Source organism: Danio aesculapii, chromosome 7 (assembly GCF_903798145.1).
Source record: "Danio aesculapii chromosome 7, fDanAes4.1, whole genome shotgun sequence".
In the NCBI taxonomy this organism is placed as follows: Eukaryota; Metazoa; Chordata; class Actinopteri; order Cypriniformes; family Danionidae; genus Danio; species Danio aesculapii.
In genome coordinates this window covers 60215025-60227943 of record NC_079441.1, presented here as the reverse complement: position 1 = coordinate 60227943, position 12919 = coordinate 60215025, and positions in this window count along the sequence as shown.

The following is a 12919-nucleotide window of genomic DNA, read 5'->3' as shown; positions in this document are numbered from 1 at the left end:
AAAAACAAGGTAAAAAAAAAAAACTTTTGACTGGTAGTGTAAGTACTAGCCAAACAACATTTATGATATGTACAATACATGCTGATGTTTACAGAGATGCTATAATAATAATTTTACACATAATCTGACAATATACTATACTTACATCAGATACACACTTAGGTAACTAAAATGTTTACCTTGTTCTTATTTCAGTTAAACAGCCACTCACTTTCATACAACTCAGGCGATGTTGATGAATTTGCATGTTGTAAATTTAGAAGCTCTGATCTCTCCACTAACAGGGTGACGTCCATCACTGGTCAGATCAAATAATCAGACTATCAGATATTTCAAAATATAATTAGGACATTTGTCAATATTTGCAGAAATGGGAAAATAATACAAATAATGTATATCAATGAATCATTGTTAATGTCTTCCTATGGAAACATTAAAGAGTTGCATTATAATTTTAGGTCACATAAAAAAAAACACAGGGGATCAGTGGAAGTATTTAGAACTTACAAACAAACAGGTTAATATTCCATTCTGGGGAATGTTTTGCTAAAATGTTCAAAATATGAACAGCTGAGATTATTTTGTTTAAGAAACATCTGAAGACATAACACATTTTTAATCAACACTTAATCATTTCATTCTCTAACAATAGCACTCCCTATTTATTTGCATCAGACAATCTATAATAAGCAATTATTTTTTTTCCGAGAAAAACTTCTAAAACATTCTGACGGTGTTTCACTCTGTAGAACTATTTTGCTTAATGATTGTGTTTGCTCTCTTGAACAAACTACTCTTAGGAGACACACTCTCTTCTCTATTTGCACAAAAAACATGTGAGTTAGTGTTACGTTTCACGTATGTTTTGTTTGTTCTGTTTTGCGTGCTCTTCTTTCTCTTCCGCTGTGTGTCATGTGCTGGTTCTAGGTGTGCAACCATTGGTCCAAGGAGCTGTCAATCACCATCGACACGCCAATCAGAACCGGGTCCGCTCCGTATAAAAGCCGTGCGCTTGCGCTGTTCTTGGGGAGCGCTTGGCTTACAGCCAGACTCCTCACTTGTGTCGGCCAGCCTGTTCATCTGTGTTTTGCTTACGGTTTTGCTTACAATTTGCTGTATTCTAGTTTTCTCTTTATCAAGAGACTTCGTTATTAGATATGCTTGTGCAGCTCAATAATTATCTAGTGAGAAATTGAACGATCTTTGTGAGAATTGGATTATATGAGATTGTGTTTTGCTAATGGCTAAGGTGTACTTTACGAGAACTCTAGTATTGTGAGCCGCTTAGAATATTGATTTGTTAGTTAGTTTAAGGAGGTGTTGCCACATGTGTAATTTTGTTTGAGGTTATGAAGTTTAGTTAAGCTTCGTGCTGAAGATTACGGTTTTGTTTCTGCATTTTTCTTTGGTTAGTCAGTTTAGTGGGTTGGGGTTTAGTTAGATCGTTTTGTTATATTTATTTCTTTGTTTTGGCAACACTCCTATTTTCTTTAATTTAATTATTTAACATTACATTTATAATGCATTCTCTCATTGTCTGACATTCACTTAATATTAAATACTTGATTTGTTTCACTTAACAAGTGGTCGTTGTATTCTCTTTTCATCCAGCATCAGTAGACTCACTGAATGTTACGTTTCATCCTCTTTAATATCTTAACAACTTAAACACGTAACAGTTAGCTTCCCAAAACACTCAATAATAATATTATTAATAATAATAGAAAATAATGTAATAGTAATATACTTGTCATGTCACCTATAAACTGTAGTTCTGCTCTCTGATGATGTGAAGTGCTTTAACCTTGTTTGTAAATGTTACTTTATATGAATTTAATCTGATTTCTAGGGCAGCCCTCGATTAAATATTTTCCCGATCAAGATGTATTCATTCAAATTAACCAATTAATTGACTAATCAAACCTTTATTATACACCCTATATAATTAACCATTTATATCATATTAAGAGTCTTGAATTGCCTGAACAGCATAATAAACACTCAAGCATGTATAACAGGTAATATTCACAGTATTAATTTCACTATGTAGCAGACATTAGTATTAAGACAAAGTTATTTAAGTCTGTTAATGAGACTAAGTCATTATTTCAATGTATTAAATAGTTTGTTTAATTAACACTTATTTTTGTTTTAACATTTTGTTCAAACATTGTGTTTGAAAAATAACAATGAATAATGAATGAATGAATTAATTAATTGTTATATTTGGTTGTGTTTATTGCAAAGTTTAAAAAGGTGGTGATAAAACAAAAAGTAGTTACTCCGTTCAACAATTACTTCTCTCCAATGTCAGTACAAGTTTCGCATTCATGAGCTATGTGCACTGATAACAAAACACAAAAAACTGTTACATTTTTATTTTCTTTTATTGTTTATTTTCTTTTATTATATTTTGTCTTTTATTTTATTTTATGTGTACACCAAATAATCCCCGTTGCTTAAAACTATAGCAATTTAGTTACTGTCACAATCACCAGCAATCTAATCCTTGTAGATCGCTGGTAAACATGCAGATTGCTATAGAACTACAAATCCACCATTATTTGGACTACAGATCCAGTTATGCACCGCTCAAAAGCATCTGTTCCGGATTCTGCTGATTGCACACACACACACACATACACACACACACACAGCCGGAGGATTGTCAAGGACTGATTACAAAGACTATTTATACAGTGCACACTCACATACATCAGGGCTGAGTCTTGTTTAGCTGCATTGTGAACATTATGATATGTTTGCCTTGCCTTGCCTTGGACCCACACTTCTGTTGTCTGCGTCCAATTCACATTACACACTGAAGGCATATGCCCTGTTTTGATAAATTTATTTACTGTTGTTGTTGTTTATACCTTTCTGAACTTTGAACAAGTCTTGAACCTTTCTGTATATTGCTGATCAGGGAACTCACCTTAGAATTCATCTATTCATTCATTCATTCATTCATTTTTTTCGGCTTAGTCCCTTTTTTAATCTGGGGTCGCCACAGCGGAATGAACCGCCAACTTATCCAGCATATGTTTTACGCAGCGGATGCCCTTCCAGCCGCAACCCATCTCCGGGAAACATCCATACACACTCATTCACACTTATACACTATGGCCAATTTAGCTTACCCAATTCACCTATACCACATGTCTTTGGACTGTGAGAGAAACCGGAGCACCCCGGAGGAAACCCATGTGAACACAGGGAGAATATGCAAACTCCACACAGAAACGCCAACTGACTCAGCCGAGGCTCGAACCAGGCGACAGCACTACCTACTGCACCACTGCATCGCCAGAATTCACCTAAAATATCTTAATTTATGTTCTGTAAGTCAGCAGGGTCCCATGTGTTTGGAACAAAATTAGTAATTAATTACATTCATCTGTTACATTTTATATTACATACCTGTTCTCATTACAAAATGTTTCATGACTGAGAAGATGCTTGTTCTTCCAACATTCGTCTGCATTTTTTAAAAAATATCCTCGGCCATTTTTATTTCGGTAATGAAAACATGGTCCATAATAATAGCCCTTATTTGATAAAAAAAGTCATTCTTGACCTCTACTACTTCTTCCTTTGATTTACCTCTCTACCAATCGAGCACATGTCCTTCTTGCTTCTTCCCTTTACCACAGCTGTTGACCTTGATTATTTCCTTGTTGTCCTGCCATTATACTTGTAACTGAATGTTCATGAAGTCCATCTCATAACAAATTTTTGCGGACTGGTATGATTCCCATGGACTAACAGGGTACCACTCAGTGCCATTTTTTGACATGCAGGCTACTCCATTGCTTTCACAGAGAAACCTCAGATGCTATGGAAAATATATCCCATTTCATTTCATTGCATTTCATTTCTCTTGTGAGCTTGTCATGCTAAAATATCCAAAAATAAAAATGTACTCACCATTTATTTAAATCCTAGAAACCTCTAACCATTAAAAACCTGGACAAAAGGTGGATTGGATTACTTGTCGGCGAAAATTGATTGCACTGGATCAGTATGCCGTGTGGCAGGGAGTAGTTGTCCACGCACTGCTCGTATTGTTGAAAATATCACCACTGTTGAAAAAATGTTATTGAGACAAGATGCACCATGCACCCATCAGACTGTCAGAAAGATTGCATGGGAGTAGCAATTAATGACTTCCATATGTAAACAATTATTTACTTTTTTATGTAAAAAGTATCGGTTGTAAGTATTACTCAAAGTATGAGTAAAAAATAACCCTTTCAAAAATACTCAAGAGTAGTGAGTAGTGAGTGTTACGCTTTTAAAAACTGATGCATTTACATGCAATTTGTGTATGTGTGCAAACGTAACATTCTGTACTGCATTTAGTTATTGCCCAGCAACCACACAATGTATTTTTTGTGACAAGTAACGGTAAATGATGACAGAATTTTGGGTTTTGGGTGAACTATTCCTTTAAGGTTATGAGATACTGAGTACTGAGTCCAACTGCTTTACAAATACATTCAATTTAAAAAAAAACTTTGTGCTTGACACAACCCCCTGCTTTAAAATAGCTATTAAAGTAAAGAAAAGAAAGATCCAAAGTAAAAACTGTACCTTGCAATTATACCTATACCTTTTCATCATTATGAGAAATTTCCCATCATCATCATGTCTGCATATAGGCTTTATTCAATGTCAAAAAGATATCATGTTAAAAGCAATGCCAATGATGAGCAGTCTGTGACAAATGATAACTTATATAGTTATTAACACTGTAGATTTTTTCCTTAATTTCTGTTTATCGGAGAGAAGATTTTCTAAGCATAATAGTTTTAATAACTCATTTTTAATCATAACTGATTTATTATATCTTTTCCATGATGACAGTAAATAATATTTTACTAGATATTTTTCAAAACGCTTCTATACAACTTAAAGTGACATTTAAAGGCTTAACTAGGTTAATTAGGTTAACTAGGAAAGTTAGGGTAATTAGGCAAGTTATTGTATAATGATGGTTTGTTCTGTAGACTATCGGAAAAAAAACTTTGCTTAAAGTGGCTAATGATTTTCGAATTTTGACCTTAATATTTTCTTTTTTTAATTTATGTATTTATTTTTTATTCTAGCCGAAATAAAACAAAAAAGACTTTCTCCAGAAGAAAAAATATTATCAGACATTCTGTGAAAATTTCCTTGCTCTGTTAAACATCATTTGGGAAATATAAAAAAAAAAAGAAGAAGAAAAAAATCTAAAGGGGGCTAATAACTGTGACTTCAACTGTATATACTATTATATATAAACTTCTACATTGTTAGTAACTACATATAAGTGACCACTTATCAGCCACTGGATCTCATTGTATTTAGTATTAAGTGGAAACCATTTAGGCCAATCATTTTCAGGATCACAGCAGTGCTTCATCAAACCAGCTGAAGAAGGGTGGGATAATATGGCAGTGTGTCTTGAGTACAGAAGAAATTCAGTAAATATAATTTTTTAAAAATCTAATTATTATTATTATTATTACAAGCTAACACATAAATAAATAAATAAATAAATAAATAAATAAATAAATAAATTCACACACATACATTAACTTTACACAAGTATGCCCATGTGAAGCTGAATCATCAAATGCAAGCCTCCTGCAGTGATCTTAACAGAGAGACAGAGAGGGGTGAACATGTTCTAGGCTGAGAACATGCGAGAACAGGCACTGAATCAGAACATCCACTGAGCTGTTCCATAGACTGATTCAAACAGTAATGTGCTCCCTAAGGTGCATATAAGAAAGGAGACAAGACAAAGCAGCGAGTCCTTGGACAAAGCCTGGAGCAACACTTCTATCTACTTCCCTCCTTTCCTTATCTGCAATCATGGCTACTTTTGAACTCTTTATTATATCTGTGTCAAACTAGTAATCTTCTTTAAAATGCTTTCCCTTGCATCCTAAATGGTGTTTTGTCTGTTCAAATGTTTTCTAAACAGTTCTTAATTAAAGGGTGGAAACTTTATGTGTAGTAGCTGCAGATCAAGCTAGCACTGCTGATCACATTCTTCACATAAACAGGTAAATAAGAGCACATTTAATTGTGTCCCACCCTGACAGGCTTTGAATCACGCATTATTTTACAATTCAACCTGGCAATTCATCTGATTTCCAGGCCAGGCAATTTAACTGTAATTTATTCCACTCTGATACAAATGCTCTTCAAATGCAATCCATGTTTTCCAGAGGTAACACTTAAATTACAGCTTTGATTTGCTCAATAACACAGCAACAAGGCAGTGCGAGCAGAATCAATACACACTTGCTGGCTGCAAATTGAAGACTATTATCGGTTCTCATGAAGCACTGGGATGTAATGAAGGTATAAAGTTACAAGAAAAAACATCAGTCATATTTGTGAAGTTAAAACTGGAAAAAGAATAATAATAAGCAAAATCTAAACAGTGAAATTAGGAACTTGGCTCAAGTGCCTGTGTAAACATTATTGAATACCTCTATTTGTATTCAGGTCTCTTATTTTGGTGATGTACCAATAAGTTCTGCAATGGAATTATTTGTTTGTGCTTGTGGTGTTCAAGCGCTTTTTGGCCCGTTTCCACTGAGTGGTATGGTTTAGTATGCTTTTATGTTCATTTCCACTGTCAAAAGGTACCAAAAAGCAAACCATACCACTTTTTGGACACCCTTTCCAAAGGGTACCTATCACAACAAAAGAGTATCTAAACGTGGCGCTAGATGCACAGCTGAATGCAATTGGTTTACAGAGAAATGTCACTAGCGTGATAGAAGCCGATGTAACAAAACACAGGAAGCACCCTTTTTAAATACACACAGCCAGGGCTTGCTATTAACTTTTTTGATCACCAGCCACTGTGGCTAGTGTTTTTTCAACATTACTAGCCACTCGCCATTTTCACTAGCCACAATTTAGTTTTTAGGAAAATATATATTTATATGCATACATTTGACTTTGGCATGCTAAAATTAATTATTTATATTTTGTTTTATGCCTCCTCATTCATTTCACTTTTTTATGTGTGTATGACCTTTCTTAATGTGCATGAGCAAGTGGGTTGTGGTTTCATAGTGTCACACTACAATTAGTTCTTATTTCACAAGACTTTTTAGGGCTCAACACTAAGTATTTACCAAATGTATCTCTGACCACACAAAAAAAAAAAAATAATAAAAAAAAAAAAAAAAAAAAAAAAAAAAAAATATATATATATATATATATATATATATATATATATATATATATATATATATATATATATATATATATATATATATATATATATTAGATAATAATTAGAAATTTTCAAAACAAGCAAAATGCAGCTGTATACATACACTTTTTATTCAACAAAACTTTTCTTTAAACAAACAAAAAAAAAAAAAACAGTTGACATTTTAAACAGAATTACTGTCATTTATACACTCGCGCACATATCATCAGCTGTGTGCACGTCACTAAAGCCCTCGTCAGTGAGTGAGAGTCTCTTCATGTGCCTGATCATCCTCTCATTTGGTATTCACCTGCTTTCTTTTGCTCATGCGAACACAGTTGTTTTTGGCAGTCGTGCAGCTTCTCGATGGGCATCCTTATTGTCAAGCTTTGCTTTTAAGCAAACTACAATTTAAAATTATTTTCAACCAGCCAAAGTGGCTAGTGGGTGTGTTTGTCTAACGTGCCACAGCTGAAATCTACACGCATTTGGTGGGTTGGCGGGTGTTAATATCAAGCCCTGCACACAGCAATAATATATACACTCTTAGAAATAAAGCTACACGAGCTGTCATAGTGGTTCCTTTAAGAGGAACACTTTTGTGCTTTTTAGGTAAAAATTTGTACATTTTTAAAAGGTACCACCCCAATGACGGCTCGCGTACCTTTATTTCTGAGAATGTACATGTAATAACCAGCCATGGTCGATCCAAGCCCAAACAAACCTTGTTGTCATTTTGTAACAGCCACAAAGCCAAGAAGAAGAAAAAAATCTTCGTGTGTCCTGTTGGTCTATTATGAACTTGGAATGATGGAATTACTGTTACGGAACTATAGTTGCCGAAGTTCATAGATGCCATTTTCCTCTTATAAGTAATTTTATACATGTTATCTATGTTTATTTCTCGGTCACATGCAAGCAAACAACCAAATAAAAGATTTTAAGTAAGAAAAAAAAATGCAATTGATTTACTTCCTGTCACATGAGGCCTTCAACTTCCTACCTAACTCCAGGATGCAAACCCTCCCAAATAAAGACAATTTTCTTATATATATATATATATATATATATATATATATATATATATATATATATATATATAATTTTTTTTTTTTTACAAATGTATATCAACATAATCATGAAGGTCTCTAGATTCATCCAAACAAAACTAATCTTTCAAGAGATCTATAGTTTTTTTGTATACTTTGTCAAATGTTCAAGCAGCAACTATGATTGCTAGTGGGCAAATACAATTTTAAATAAGTCATGGCAAATTAGGGAATAATCTGTTAATAAGTTAATAAATCAAGGTTATTGGCCTTGTTTGATGATTTTTTTTAAATTAAACATTTTCTTTTTTGCCTTCATAATACCCTGTTTAAAAAAAAACCCTTTAACTAATATCTTTACTTTAAAGTAGACATTTTATACACAATTTGGTACACAAAAAAAACTGTCAGACTAAAATTAACTTTTAATTAATTTTGTGTGCTTGTGGTATTTACATCATCACGGCTGAAGTTAAGTCATCAAAACTGCAATATTTATTATGCAGATATGTTTATGGAATTAGGCTCAGTGGCAATTTTGCTATTATTAGACATTTTTTATGACACTGTTTGCAGTAAAATAACAATTAAATAATAATTAACAAACGTGTATTAATACATATTACATTTAGCTTCATAAAATTCATGGAATTAAATGGATAGTTGTCCTAAAAAAAGGAGAAACAAAAAGTGAACTATAATGTTTGAGTAACCAAGTTCCTTTAAAAAAAAAAAGTCTGTTCTCTGGGGGTGTTTATTTGCAACACCACAAGGCTGCTATTTTGAGAATGCAAGATTACCTACTATCTATCTGAATAAGAAAATACTGAAATCTCTCTGCTTTTCAAACTTGTTTTTGAATAACATTCCAAATCATCAACAAAATCTTGCATTAACATGTTTTCATAAATTGTATGTCTTGTGCTGGAATAGTATTAAAATAAAACCATGCCTGTATTACAGGGAGATCCAGCCATTCTGCTGTTAATCCAGCATTGCTGCTTACCAGTTGAAGGTAAGTATACTGTAGTAAGATTGGCATACATAGGAAATAGGTGTGCTGGTGGACCAGCATGTGTCACAAACATGGGGAAAAGATTACATTTTAGACTTACTAGTTAATACACAAAGCTCAGCCAGCTGCCCAAATTTGCATTGCAAGCTAACAAAACACACATTTACTTGATCTGGACATCAGTAAAAAGAATAAGGGACTCCAGCTTCAATATTTACACTGTTACTGATGAAACTTAATCCATGACTTATTACTAAAATTACATGAATTATTATTGATCAAGTAGCAATCCATAAAAAAAACGTACAAAATGTGAGTGAACAGCATTCAATGGGCTTTCAGGACGAATTATTTTTGTTTGTATTATTAAAATTACTTAAAATTACATATACATAATAGAAACATGCATGTATCTAAGAGATACATGACAAGTCATGTAATAAAGGCTGATAATTAATTCATTAAAAAGAACAATTATAAAATATTAAAAAGGGTTACAGTATATCTCGCCTCACATACTCAGCACAAGGCGCAAATGTTTTGTCCTATGAGAACAATAGAAACATGGATGGGGCAGTTTATGTTAGAAATGTACAAAATAGCCTACAAGGGAGGTTACAGGAGGGCAATTCATTTTTATTACCCTTTTATTGGCCTTCTCTAAAAAAACAAACACAATGAGGTCTTAGAAAAATATTATTAACAGTCATGAATTTATGAGATAACATCCAGAGACATGCAATTAAGCATACTTTATATATACACAATACTTGCCACTAAGCTGAATATATATACACACATTGGGTACAGGAAATATTCAGACCCCTTTAAATTTTTAACTCTTTGTTAAATTGCAGCCATTTGTTAAAACCATTTATGTTTATTTTTCTCATTAATATCCACACAGCACCTCATATTGACAGAAAAACACAGAATTGTTGAAATTTTTGCAGATTTTTCAAAAAAGAAAAACTGAAATATCACAAGTATTCAGACCATTTGCTCAGTATTTAGTATACTGTAAAACACAACAGTCAACGTTATCAAATGAAATGAGTGTAGTTAACTCAAAATTGACTGAAAGTTAATTATACTCATTTGAAAAGAGTTTTGAACTCAGTGTTGAAGGTAGAGTTAATTTAATATCTAATTACTTAAACTTAAATAGAGTAAGTTCACAGTACTCATTTAGATTAGTTTTTTAACTTAAATGGTTTGTAGCAATCGGTTTCCTCAAATGGTTTGAGTTGCCTTAACTTAGTGTGGTTTATTCATAAACTAATTTCGAGAGGATCACGTGCTTATGATCAACACGGCTGGCTCCTCATTAGCTCCGTAATCTGACCCATTAGATGATTACGGATGCATTATAAATAACCAGAGATTTTCACTCCAGTTATCTTCTTCTTGAAGCTGCTCAGTCCGCCTCTCTACAAGCTGCAGACTAAGCAAACGGCCAAACCTACATTTCCAACTCCAAATACAACCAACGAACCCACCAGCTACCATCATGGAAAACAACGGCAACAATAACTTCAACAACAACAACGACAGCAATAACCAGGAAAACATCTCCCAAGAACACCCCGCTCTACCTGAGACGCCAGCGGCACTCCACCCTCACCCAGCCCCGCGAGACCTCGCACTTGAGCCAGAGGCCGGAGAATGACTCCCTCAACTTCAGCCCACATACATCAAAACAGATCCGCTTCTCCCTCAGCACACAGACAACAAATAAGCTCACCCACCTCTTCATATGCATCGGCCTCCTCCTGCATTCTCCCGACGAAAAGAATCAGTCAATAAACTCCGGAAACTTCTTTTAAACCTCGGCATCCACGCTCCTCGATCACTCAATAAACCGGAACTCCTGAAACTCTATTCAAACGCCACATCGGACTCTCACCCTTCCATCACATCAAATTTTCTCTCACACTCAAACAGCCCCATAGCTCCCATTCACGCATCCTATCATTAGCTGAATTCAATATAGCCTTCTCCCGATATACAGACATCATCTGTTCTGTTTTCCCCCATAGGAGACGCGAGCTAAATGACTACATGGCCATCATCACCGAGCTCGCGCTCTCGTATGGGGGAACACATTTTTATACTTATCACAAACTCTTTTCTGCCAAATGTGCCATTAGAGTGACCCAGTGGAATCAATGTCCTTATTGGGGGGCTCTGGACACTGACCTCCACAATCGAGTCTTCCTAGGTTGCCGCAATCTGTCCTGCGCGGTCTGCCGTTCTAACCTACACCCCACTACTTCCTGTCCCTTCATCATTCCTACCTCCGACACTCAAACAGTAGTCAAATCCTCCAGTTACATTCCTCGCCCCCCCAATCACAACATTTCCCCTCTTCTCTCCTTGTCTCCCCCCCCCCCAACCGTGACACCTGCCAAAACTTTAACATTTTGCAGGTGCCACAAAAAACCCTGCAAATACCTACACATTTGCTCCTATTGCGGCGGCGCTCATACCAAAGTCGTCTGCCCGGTCTGGAAATCCCAAAATAAAAGATCAAAAAACTACCTGTCGACTCCAATCAATGTTCCTCACCTGGCTTATGAATTGCATTCTCACTCTGATACTAACTTTTCTGATTTTCTCATTTCAGGTCTAACCCACAGATTCCACCCTGGCGTTTCAGCACTTCCTTCCTATAATCTCTTCTGTCCCAACCTACAATCAGCAAACACAGAACCAGAAACTGTCGATTTGCTGATTAAAAAAGAAATCGAAAAAAATTTATTATCGGGCCATTTTCCGCTCTTCCATTTAGCATTTCACGCATCAGCCCAATAGGCATTGCTACTCCTAAATTCTCAGATAAAAAACGCCTTATTATCGATCTCTCTTCCCCGCATAACTCCACCTTTCCTAATATTAACAGCACCATCCAGCCAGATAATTTTTTGCTTCACTATCATGACATAGATCAAGCTATCTCCCTCATCAAAATAGCAGGATGTAACACATGGCTCGCCAAAGTCGACATCACTTCTGCATTCAAAATTATGCCCATTCACCCAGATTTCTGACACCTATTCGGCATCCGATGGCGATCAAAATTTTACTTCGCAGTCCGACTTACCTTCGGCTGCAGAAGTAGCCCCAAAACTTTCTATACGCTTTCAGAAGCACTATGTTGGATACTATCCAATAATTATGGCGTTCCGTATCTGATTCATCTCTTAGACGACTTCCTCATCATTTCCCCCCCGTCTTCACCTAGCTAAACACCTAGCGATCACCCAAAAGGTTTTTCGCTGATCTTGGTATTCCTCTCGCCGAAGAGAAAACTTCCAGACCCAGCACTTCCATCGAATTTCTGGGTATAAATCTAAACTCCAATAAATTCGAAGCTTCCCTCCCCAAAGAGAAAATCGACCACATCATATATCTTTCTCTAATCTTCTTAGAGAAACAAGTATGCACCAAGCGCGAACTCCTATCTATCCTTTGGCACTTAAATTTCGCTATGCAAATTATCCCTCAGGGGCGCCCGTTCATTTCTCACCTCCTACTGCTAGCAGCTTCAGTTCACAGTCTAGAAGAATCTATTCTCCTTAATAAATCCAATCACGAAGAACTCAGCTTATGGATTTCCTTCCTTAAGCAATG